Here is a 13,366-nt window from a genome sequence, read left to right on the forward strand (position 1 = left end):
TCAGATTAATAGAGGTCAAATTAATAGAGGTCTAGAGAGCAACATAGAAAAAAATCTTTCACAGATAAAATTAGTTTTACATTTGTTACTCCAGTGGTCTTCGTGCTGGAATATGCTCTACCCTGGGGGTCCATTGAGACTTTCCACCAGGCACTCAGGCAGGAATAGTTTTAAGGAAATCCATTTCCAAATATTCAACTGCCATATGTGTAGTTTCCTTGATGTGCCTGACAGTTTGCTGGTGGCCAGTGCATTGTGCTGGAAGTTTCCTGTCTATTATTCTTTTTTAGTTTCTCTTTTCTGTTTTTCTCCCACTTCACCATAGAAAGTCATAGATTTCACACAAAGGGAATCTTCATATGGTACATTACCTCTGTGTGATGGCCCAATCAAAGGGATAATTTAAGTAATACTAATGACTGGGAAATGATTTCTTTTGCCAGTCAGGTGGCTTCTAATTCTTTGCTTTCAATAAAGTTGAATGAAGAATCTAATCTAGTAATTCGATCATTACAGATATATTTTTAATGAGAGATCAATATGTGATTTTTGTCTTATAACTTGAAAGGAGTTCAATGAATTGAGTTTCATTGCCATAATGAAAGTCTTTGAATTCTCATCTCTTTAGAGAACAAGTTATCTCAATGAATATGTCTATTTAAAAAATAGAAACAATTGATCCTGAACCCCGTTTCATTTTAAAAGAGGGTGTATAAACTAATTGAAACAAAGCAAGGGCATCCATCATGTATTTCATTAAGAAATGCATTCTAAATTACATTTTACCTACTGTCCTTTATGATTATTTATTAAAATTGGTAGTAAATTTATTTTGCCTCTGTCAACATAGATGACTATAAAAATTATAAACAAATATATTTGTTTGTATATACTTGCTGTAGTTAAGTATTATAGGATTTCTAGAAAAGATTTTCATACATTACATTTATTTTATAAGGAATAGATTGTATGTGGAAGTGGATATAAGAACCAGATCCAAAAGGAATGATGGTAGATTTTTGAAGAATACCTTATTCATTTTTTTTTCTTTTATGCATGATGGTGGGCATCAAATCACAATGATAATTAGATTTCCTTGAAAACATTTGAAATAGTGATCTAACATTTTTGTTTTAAAATGTTAATATTTAAAAAAACACCAGCTCTTATACATTTTAAGTACTATTTAAAACTTAAAATGACAGAAAAATTTGGATGTCAACTTAAAATATAAAATATGATTCATAGTTTTTCAAAATTATTTTAGGGGATATAAATAAAATGTTAGAAAGTCACTATTTTTATCTGTGGTGTGTAGATATCATCTCTTTCACCCAGACTTTTGATGAAGGATAGAAGTGTAAGGCCCTTTTATCTCAAGAGAACCAGCAGTGTGGAATTCTGTGCTCCTGACTGACCTATTCTATAATGCTTAAAAAGCCCAATCAGGATACAAAGTCACCATACCTTGGCATGAGATAAGCCAATGTTTCTCCCAACAAGGCAAAGAAGCATCAAATCCTCCTAAAAACAACAGAGTTTGATCAAAAACTCATATGATTTTTGTTTTGTGTCTATGGCCTGGAGTCTTTCTTGTTTTCCAATACAATGTTCTTTTTCTATTGCACACCCACCTTATTCCCAAATTTCATAGTTTGTTTAATGTACAAATTATTTTTCTTTAAATACGTTGCCCTTGGCAAACACTATTGAAATTTCTGAACTTCAGCAATAAAGGAAGTTTTGCTGGTGCTTCCAGACTAAAACAGCAAGTAACCTCTCCAGTGTTTGCATTTCAAATGAGGGCAAATATCTGTTGTTCACTGGTTCTGTGCCCATTGGTCCTGGTCCTGTGTGTTGCTGCATTTTTGTGGATAGCTTTGCAGGGTGCTGAGCCTTCCCTAGAACTTCATGGTTCCCTGAAGCCAGTGTGGTAAAGCAGAAGGGAACCAAGTCTAGAGGAAGGAGATGTGAGATATTTAACAGATTTAACACTGCTGAGGTAAGTGAGCATGAATAATTTTCTGTACCACACAGGACCTTGGTTTCCTCATCTATAACATAAAGAAATTGGACTAGATGCCATAAAATTTTCTTCAAGTCTTAAACGTTTCTGACTATGTGGGAACATTTTACGATGATGAAATGTTCTATTTCATGATGATTGTCATGGTTACGCTTGTGCATATGTTGTAAAAACTCACCGGTGAATTTTGTTGTAAAGCTGACAAAAATTTGTGACTTTCAGAGATAACAGTAATAGTAACACTTATTGTTTGTTGTGTGTCAGCTACTAATTTCTTTACATCTGTTGTTTCATCAACATTAACATATGTACTCTAAGAATTTGGTACAATTTTTATCCCCATTCTAGTGAGGGATAACACTGAGATCTAAAGATGTTAGTGACTTTCCAAAGTCACACACTTAGTGAGTGGCAAAGCCAGAACTCAGATATATTTCTGCCAAATCCAAAGTCTGTGTTTAAATAATTTCTTTACTCTTAGAAGAAAAGCTGGAGAATGAGGCATATTTACTGAGTTACTCCCTCCCAGATCTACACATCAGGAAAAAGACAAAGTTTTTGTTTTGTTTTGTTTTGTTTTGTTTAATCCTTACCTAGGATTAGTGAGCATTTCTAGGATCATCCCAGTTTTCACAACAGGCCAGGGGATTCCATATCTTTATTTGTGTACTCAAAAGCACCACTACTTACGTGGAAAATGCAGAAAAAGAGGCATGCAAACTGAAAAAAAATCATAACAGGAATTTATGCTTTTGTTGTTGATGCATATACATGTTTTAATTTAAGATGCATTCAATTGATTGTAAATCATCATGTACACATAGAATCTTAAGGTAATGCTAAACTTTGCCACCTACCTAACCTGAATATTGTCATATTGCCCTATAAATCAACTCGGCAATGTGTGCTTTTGTCAGAATATGTGCTATATCAGGTGATTTTTAGAAGAAGAGAACTTCTATAATCAGCAAGGTTATTTGTAACCTTATTTTAAGTAGCAGCAAACAAACATGTCTAAAATAACCTATAGATGAAGACTTGGTTAACAAAACCAAGTTTAAAATAAAAAAAAGTGGCCATTGATTTTTTTTTTTCATTAGAATTCCTTAAAGCAGGCCATATTGTTTTGGGTATAGTTAAATGCGTTTTTGAAGAAAGATGTAATTATAATATGTGTATTTTAATGATATATGGCATGAAGTAATGACTGAAATGCTCTCTTTACAAATCAACATGAAACCTGCCTACACTGGGAGAACTGATTGGTAGTATCCAGGGGGAACCAAAATGTGTCTACACATTAAAGATTGATACCGGGAGCCTTTAGTCTTTCCCAAGAGAACATTAACTGCATTTGAGGTCTACAAGTCATACCCTCAGTAATTTTTCCTGAGAAATTATCATTGGATTTCTTTGGGTCATTGATTTTCCTAATGTACAAGTAGTAGATGCTGTCTGCCTCAATCTTGGAGATCTAGTTATACTCATTCTTATGAATTAAAAGTGAGTATGAATTAAGAGTAAATATTATGTCCAGAAATTCCTTAAGTATGGTTTCATATTGGGGTTTTCTGGAAGATTTAAATTGTAACATTAAAATACATTTAAAATTATTACAGGTTATCTTTTCTTGGGGTGGGGGAGAGGAAGCTATCAAGATTAAATTAAGATTAATTTACAAAATGTGCTGTAAGAAAAAAAACCTGCCTCTCACTAAATTTCTCAAAATTTGGTGTCATCTGTATTAAAACCACGCAGCAAGATTTGCAAAGTACATGTCCTACCCTAGGCTTGCTTTTGAATTGAGCCTTATTTTTGTGTGCAGAAGCAGAATGAATTATAAATGATTATAACATTTAAATTCTAGGTTTATTTTCAAATGTAGTTGATTTGACTTAAATGGGAATTCTGTAGCTATTTAGTAATGAGGAATGATAGTTCTCTGCAATTCATAATTGGACCCAAAACAGGTGTTTTCTTTCTTTTTTTAAAATTAGAAGTATTTTCAGCTTTGGCAGAATACATTTGCAAATGGCTATGAGGTAATGAAAATTTGACCGAATGAAAAGACTGGAAGTTTGTACTTTTGTTATATTTTTAGAAAGTATTTTTATAGAACAAATCAAAGGAATCTGCATTCCTAATTAATGTGTGCATCATTTGAGGTTTTGATACCATTAATCAGTTAGAGGTGATGGTTTAAATGGGCATTAAAGAATACTGATAAGAGAATTAAAAGGAAATAAACTGATACAACTATGTGTAGCTTGTTATTCCAGAACATGCAAACACATACACTCATGAGTGCAAAATCGGACTATTCATGTTATGAACTAAACATTAATCTAGAAAAGTTACATCTTATTTCGCCATCAGAGTCAAAATAATGATGGATGATAATTTATTTAGGACCATTAATGACCAAATGAGTCTAACAATTATGTAATCCTAATAAGATAATAAGTTATTAATAAATGGCCCACAGCAATTTCCCAAGGTAAATTGTCAATTTAAAAACAGTTTGGATGGAGTATTTCCAATTACATTCCCCAAGTAGGGTATACTTAAATGGTTTACAGACCACAAAATAGAATTGAGAGGAAGGTTATCAAAAACTAGACCTATGAAGAGGATTCTGCGTCTCATTAGGGTGCACTACCTTTTAATAATACCAGCTGGCTCATGAGGCTGTTCCCAAGAATGACCACAGAAGCAAAACAGATAGTCTGCAACAAACAATGTTACCAACTGAGATAAAGATTTCCTTCTTCTTTAAAAGGAATGTAAAGTAAAATGTTTCTGATTTACATGAAATAATGAATTAGTAATCAATGACCTAAACTGAAGACATTTACTGGAAGATTGCAGCAAATGGTCAGATGGTAGGTCATTTCTCTTCCTATTTTGCTTCGTTATATATCCAAATTGTCTTATGTCTAACGTCCATTTAAAATTTCCCTTTAATTAGCTACTTTGCCAGGTTTAGAATTCACCCTATTTTAAAGTTTGCTTTAGCTTTTCCTGTTTGAAAAATGAGTGCAGACTCATTTGAAATATTCTAAATATGGAGTAAAGCAGAAAAAAGAAAAGAAAACCCACATAGGGTCTTTTTTCTCAGTGATGAATATTTTGATGAACTGTGTGATTTAAATGACTAAGAAATCCCCTGATGTTATTACTACACTGTATAAATACAGACTTTAGTGTTATCAACTGTATGTCCACATATACAACATAAATGACCACAGGATTAGAGAAAGGTACAGGGGCTGTAGGCACTAGGTGTACAGTAAATTGAGGGGGTATCACTCTGTAAGTCATCCCATCTACTGCCAGCATCCTTAACTGAGGGGGAGATGTGGGGGCAAGAGGGAATAGCTTTGAACCATTCTTAGGCTTTCTTAAATCCAACAATATTGCTCTTCTAGGCAAGAATGCTTTCTTAGCACACTCCTTTGTGGTTTTATTTTAATTCCTTCTTCACATGTTTTGCATTCAGATTCTAGCTAAGTGAGGACCCTTGGGCTCTACATAGAATTGTGCCTTCAACCTGGTTAGTAACGCTAATCATAGAAGAGGTCTGAATGAATTTTCAAGTAGGCGATAGGATGATCCAAGAATTAACCACATTGTAACACAGCCCTGCCATGCATTTTTTAAAATTCTATTATGATAACCCATTGGGAAAAACTTTCTTCTTCTCCTTTCATTTGCCCTCTTATAAAATATCTGTTCTTTTTTGAGCATAAGAAATGTATTGATAGTAGCCTCAGAGAAACCCGTAATAATTCTGCTAATATTGAACATAATGACTAAGACAAGGTTCATTCCAGATCTCCAAAAAGCCCGTCCTTCCAGACAGACACCAGGTGTATATAGTTTTGTATCAAAGAGAAGTCTTCCTGTTAGCATACTTATTATTAAAAATTGAAATGCACTGTTCACTAATCTGTTTATATTGGGTCTTTATCAGAGTACACACCTTAGTCAATGTCAGAATATGGAAAGAAAAACCTAATATAGTGTTTGAGGCCTACCCCTCAAACCACTTGAGACTAACAGTTTATACAACTTCCTAGTGATATTTTCCATGTAAAGGTTTAAGAAAGAAGAGAACAAAGGTCACTTTGACAACTTACTTGATTGAATTACTTGGCTGAGCCTAGAGTATATGAACACATCGATGAATATTTTTCCATGATAGATAAAAAAGATAATCCTCAGGTTTATTTTGAAAAACAGGTCTCCATTTTATTTCAGCTCCTAGCCAAAGAATCAGCCTATTTCTCAAGGAAATATTTTTCTTGACATTTCTGCCTTCAATGCATCAAGCTTCCTCTGATATATATTTGTGTCTGTCCTTTTAACAGCTATGTCACCTATCAAGTATCTGATTTGATTTTCTTCAAATATCTGATCTCAGATATCCTCACAGCAGGCAATTTTTATGTAAAATACTGGTATCAAAACTAATGGATCTGATGACAGTTTTAAAACCTTTCTACATTAATGACCTTTCCATTGTATTTGTGTCATGTCTCCTATATGCTGTGATGAATGTAACACTGCCGTTATAATGTCCTAAGTAACCACTCTGAATGGCACACTATCTGTTCTTCAAAATTGTAATTGCCTAATGCAATATATCGTTACAATTTATGACTTCCAGGGGGGAAAAATATCCCTTTAGCTTAGATGAGTGTCTAGTTATAAATGTGTGATTATGTGGTTACTTTGCTATCGGAATATATTTAGAAAATATAGACCTTAGAGTAGGAACTGGCCCTGCTTGAATTATTAGAGTTCCATGTATTGATACTGACATGAAGTCTCCAAGTTCCTCTTTTGGGACAAAATGTGGGACAGGTGATATAGTGGTTACTAGTATATTGTCAAATATCCAGAACCAAATTTAGCTATAGAAAATAAAACAAGCAAATAAAGTTCGTTGAGTCATAACTGCCATACAATAAACTGTAAGCATTTAAATTATATAATTTGATCAGTATTGATCTATGTGTACACCCATGAAACCATCACCACAAAAGAGAGGAACATAGCCATCATCCCCCAAAGTTTACCCGTGTCCCTTTGTAAATCCTCTGTTCTACTCCCCTCTGTCTACCCCCACCCCATACCCTGGCAACTACTGATCTTTCTGTCAGTATTGATGAGCTTAAAATTTATAGAGTTTTAAATAAATAAATCATACAGAATGTACTATTTTTTGACTGGCTTCTTTCACGCAGCATAATTATTTTTAAAATCCAGATATGTTGTTGTATGTATCAATAGTTTGTTCTTTTTATTGCTGAGTAGTATTCCATGGTATAGATACCAAAATTTGTTTTCCTAGTCAACTGTTGATGGACATTTGTTTGGGTCAAAAATTAACAGTTTTCATCAAAGACCATATTATGTCTTTCCCCCTTATTATGTATATAATTTGCTCATGCATCTATTTCATTTCCTTAGTGAGGACATACTTTGAAATTATTGTTGGAGTTCTCAGTGGTTTATTCCCTCTCTCATGTCATTAGAAAGGCTTCCTAGCAGTGTACCAAAAGGCATTTTAACTGAGATATAGAAGTATCTTACCCAGTTTTTGAATATGAGTTATCTTAGAAGAAAATGGTGGTGAGGTATTTCTAATTAAGTAGGTCTGACCCATGTGACTTTTTCGTTTCTTTCAAAAGAAAATTGTTGCTTTCCTTCATAATACATTACATTAGAATTCTGCAAACAAAAAATGGTTTTAAAGAAACTCTTTGAAGAGCAATTTGGAATACCTCCTAAAGTTTAAGATGAGCATGCTCTATGGTATATTAAATTCTCTTGGTTTCTATTCTAGAAAAAATTTGCACATGTATACATGTACTAGGATTTCTTTTTACAGCAATATTTTAATAGGAAAAAATGCAAACAACTTGACTTTTCAATAAGATGAGGTATATTTAATCAACTAAATATTACACTGAGATCAAAGTGATTTAACTAGCTCTACTCGGTTTTTCTCTGGGTGAGGCCTGACTGCAGAGCGGGTCTTGGGGCGGGGCTGGTGGAGGGCGTGTTCTGGGCGGAGCTCAGGGACACACCACACCCGCCCAGGACCTCGCCCCTCCCCTCCCTCGGCCATGTTTTTTCTGAAGGGGATGATAGCTCGTGTAGGTACAACCTGAATCTGTGGAGCTCCTTGGACGCTACTGCGGCCTTTTCTCCATGGCCTTTTCTCCATGGATGCCGAGTGCGTGCCGTGCCGCCCACGACGACGTGGTCTTCGCACCCGACGTCTCCTTACGTGTGGGCGTTGGCCCGGCGCCCTCACGGTGCGGCTTTTTAGAGTGTGAGCCCTGCGTCAGGTGAGTGGGGCGCGCAGGGACGGGAACAGGAGGGGAGTAGGTTCTCAACCTCGCGCCTTTGCCCTGGCAGTGCCTCTCCTGGAACCTCCCCGCCATTCCTAGTCTCGACACGCAGGTCTGAGCTCTCACATGTCTTCTCCTCAGGTTGGCTCCCCAGGTTGTCTCCTCAGGCTGGCTTCTCAGGCTCTCTGCTCAGGTTTGCTCCGGTGACCTGGCCAGACTCAGACAACACTTTTTTTTTTTTTTTAATGTATAAAGATAAAACTCAAAAACATAATACTGAGTGAGAAAAGTTTAAAAAAAGAGAAATGCCATTTATGTGAATAATTCCCCCTATGTATTGTTTCAAGATACCTACATATTTAATAGAACTACAGAAACATGAATTAAAATCATATTTCCTGTCTTTAGGATAGTAGTTCCCTTTGAGAAGGAAAGAAGGGAAATGGATCCGGGGTAGGGTTTAGCTGTATCTGTACATTTTTATTCCTATAAATGAAGAGTATAATCTGAAACAAATATAGTAAACTATAAGCATAGCTTAAATATGAATAGTACATTCAGGGATTTTTGTTACATAATTTGTTATATGATGAAGTATTCTATGTTTTAAAATGAAAAGTAAATTAAGTAAATAACCTGTAACTTACATATCAATTTATTTGCATGGCCAACTGGAAGTTTCCAGATACCTTAGTATTCCAGTTATTTTGAGAGCACAACCCTCAGAGGTCTTACAGTCCATTAATTCAATTTTTTATTGTAAAATACATAAAAATGTATTATCTTAACCATTTTTAAGTGTACAATTCTGTGGTATTAGGTACATTCACATTGTTGTGTAACCTTTACCACCATCCCTTTCCAGAACTCTTTTCATCTTACAAAACTGAAACTCTGTACCATTAAACAATAACTCCCCATTCCCTCCTACCCACCTCCCCGAGCAACTGCGATTCCATTTTTTGTCTGTATGATCTTGACCTCATATAAATGGACTCACATAGTATTTGTCTTCTTGTGACTGGCATATTTTACTTAGCATAATGCCCTCAGAGTTTGTTCATGTTGTAGCATATTGCAGTATTTCCTTCCTTCTTATACCATATTTGCTTATCTGTTCATCCACCAATGGAGACTTTAGTTGCTTCCACTTTTTAGCTATTGTGAACAATGTTGCTATGACCATGGATGTACAAATATCTCTTTGAGACCCTACTTTGAGTTCTCTTCAGTATACATCCAGAAGTGAAATTGGTTGGATCATTTGTACGGCAATTTTTAATTTTTTGAGGAAGCACCGTACTGTTTTCCACAATGCTTATATCATTTTACATTCCCATTAGCAGTGCACAAGGGTTACAGTTTCTCCACATCCTCACCAATGTTTGTTATTTTCTGGATTTGTTTTTGTTTTGATAGTACCCATCCTACTGGGTGTGAGGTGGTATTGCATTGTAGTTTTGTTTTGCATTTTCCTAATGCTTAGTGATGTTGAGCATCTTTTCATGTGCTTTTTGGCAATTTGTATATCTTCTTTGGAGAAATGACTGTTCAAGTTATTTACCCATGTTTGAATTGGGTTGTTTTGTGTTTGTTTTTGAGTTTTAGGAGTTGTCTATATATTTTATTAATTCCTTATCAGATATGTGATTTGCAAATATTTTCTCCCATTCTCTAGGTTGCCTTTTTACTCTGCGAATAGTGTCTTCTGATACACAATTTAAAAAAAAATCCATGAATTTGTCTATTTTTCCTCTTGTTATCTGTGCCTTTGGTGTCATATACAAGAAATTGTTGCTAATCTGACATTGTGAAGCTTGGATCATGGATCTGTTTTGAGATAGTTTTTGTATATGGTGTTAGGTAAAAATCCAACTTTCTTTTGCATGTGGATATACAGTTTTCCTGCCACCATTTGTTGAAAAGATCATCTTTTTCTTAATGGTTTTGGCATCCTTGTTGAAAATCATTTGACTATATATATGAGAGTTTATTTCTGGACTCTGTATTATAATCCATTTGTCTATGTCTGTCTTTATAGAAGTACCATACTGTTTTGATTACTGTAGCTATGTAGTTAGTTTTGAAATCAGAAAATGTAAATCCTCTAGCTTCGTTGTTCTGTGTTAGGATTTTAATGGCTGTTCAGGGTCCTTTGAGATTCCATATGAATTTTAGGATGCATTTTCTATTTCTGCAAGAAACGCATTGGGATTTTGATAGGGATTTCATTAAATCTGTACATCATTTCAGGTAGTATTGGCATTTTAATAATATTAAGTAATATTGAGTCTTCTATTCCATAAACATGAGCTGTATTTCCATTTTAAAAAATATTTTAAGTTCCTTTCACCAATATTTTGTACTTTTCATTGTACAAGTTTTTCAATTCCTTGGTTAAATTATTTCCTAAGTATTTTAATCTTTTTGATACTATTGTAAATGGAATTGTTTCCCTAATTTCTTTTTAGGTTTGTTCATTGTTACTGTATAAAAATGCAACTGGTTTTGGGGTGTTGACTTTGTATCCAGTTACTTTGCTGAATTTATTAGTTCTAACAGGGTTTTTGTTTGTTTGTTTTTCTTTTTTTTCTTCTTTTTTTTAATCTTTAAAGTTTTCTATATATAAGATCATATCATCTGTGAACAGGGATCATTGTACTTCTTCCTTCCTATTTGGATGCTTTTCATTTATTTTTCTTGCCTAATTGCTCTGGCCAGGTGTTTCAATACTATGTTGAATAGAAGTGGCAAAAGCAGGTTTACTTGCTTTGTTCATGATTTTATAGGAAAAGCTTTCAGTCTTTTATAATTGAGTGTGATATTTTCTGTGAGTTTTTCATATGCTGGTTTTGTTATGTTGAAGTAGTTTTTTTCTATTCCTAGGTTTTGAGTGTTTTTATCATGAAAGTGTGTTGAGTTTTGTCAGATGCTTTTTTTTTTTTGATTGAGTTGATCATGTGGTTTTAGCCCTTTATTCTGTTAATATGGTCTATTTCATTGACTGATTTTTATATTTTAAATCATCCTTGCATTCCAGAAATAAATCATACTTGGCCATAGGGTATAATCTTTTAATATGTGGCCAAATTCCATTTGCTAGTATTTTGTGAGGATTTTTGCATCAGTGTTCCTAAGGGATATTGATCTGTAGTTTTCTTCTAGTGTCTTTGTCTGGCTTTGGTGTCAGGGTAATGCTGGCCTCACAGAACTAGTTAGGAAGTGTTCTCTTCAATTTCTGGATAAGTTTGAGAGAGGATTTTAGTTCTACTTTAAATGTTTGGTAGATATCTCCTTACTAATTGTAGGTCTGTTCAGATATTCTGTATCTTTCTGGTTTAGTCTTCATAGTTTTGTGTTTCTAGGAATTTGTGTATTTCATCTAGATATACAATTTATTCTTACATAATCACTCATAATACTCTCTTATAATCCTTTTAATTTCTATAGAATTGTCAGTAATTCTTCTGGGTTCCTGGACCCAGTCCCAGTGTTTGTGTGGGGGGCGTCCCACACAACACCAAGCAATTCTCAGACATCAGCAGGGTATCTGAGAATTCAACTCAGTTCAGCTCAATTCTGACACTGTCTACCTGGAGATAGCATCAGATTCCACAGGTTGAGGGCTCAGCCCCACAAGACTCTCCCCCCCACAGCCCCTCTTCAGACAACAGTCACAAGCCCAGGTTATCACCTGTGTTTCTGACCCATTGGCTATAGATTGGAGGTTCCAACAACACCCTTCTTAGACTTCAGATACCAGTTACAAGTCCAGGTTGTTACCTTTATTTCTGACTATAATTTGGAAGTTCCCATGATTTCCTCCTTGGATTTGACTAATTTGCTAGAGTGGCTCACAGAACTCAGAGAAACATTTTACTTACTAGATCACTGATTTATTATAAAAGGATATAACTCAGGAGCAGCCAGATAGAAGAGATGCATGGGGCAAGGTATGGGGGAAGTGGGTGGTGCTTCCATGCCCTCTCTAGCTGCATCACTCTCCCCAGGATTGTCATGTGTTCACCAACCTGGAATCTCTCCAAGCACCATTATTTTGGGTTTTATGGAGGCTTCATTACATAGGCATGATTGATTAAGTCATTGGCCGTTGGTGGTTGATTCAACCTCCAGCCCCTCTCTTCTCCCTAGAGGTTGGGATTGGGACTGAAAGTTTCAATCCTCTTATCACAAGATTGGCTCCATCGACAACCAGGCCCCATCCTGTTCCAAAAGTAACCTCATTAAAATAATAAAAGACACCTTTATCACAAGAAATTCCAGGGGTTTTAGGAGCTTTGTGCCAGAAACAGGGCCAAAGATAAACGATGTATTTCTTATATATCTCAATACCACAGTAATGTCCCCACTTTCATTTCTGATTTTAATATTTTGAGTCTTTTTTCCTCTTAGTTCATCTAGCTAAAGGTTTGTCAATTTTGTTGATCTTTTCTGAGAACCAACTAACTTTTGCTTTCACTGATTTTTCTCTATTATTTTTCTATTTTCCATATTGTTTATCTCTGTCCTAATCTTTAATATTTATTATATCCTTTCTTCTGGTAGCTTTGGGTTTAGTTTGTTACTCTTTTTCTAGTTCCCTAAGTCGTAAAGTTAGGTTATTGATTTGAGATCTTGCATGTTTCTTTATGTAGCATTTATAGCTATAAATTTCCCCCTTAGCACTCCTTTCACTGTGTCCCATCAATTTTGGTATATTGTATTTTTGTTTCCATTGGTCTCTAAGTATTTTCTAATTTCCCTTTTGAGTTCTTTGCTTAATTGATTGTTCTGTTTAATTTCTACTAATTTGTGGATTTTGCAGTTTTCTTTCTGTTATTGGTTTCTAACTTCACCTCATTGTGGTTGGAGACTTAATTTGTGGCCTAACATTTTCTATTGTGGAAAATGCCCCATGTGCACTTGAGAAAAATATGTATTTTGTTGTTATTTGGTAGAGAGTTCTGTATATATCTGT

The sequence above is a fragment of the Balaenoptera physalus genome (assembly GCF_965194825.1).
Source record: "Balaenoptera physalus genome assembly, chromosome: 2".
In the NCBI taxonomy this organism is placed as follows: Eukaryota; Metazoa; Chordata; class Mammalia; order Artiodactyla; family Balaenopteridae; genus Balaenoptera; species Balaenoptera physalus.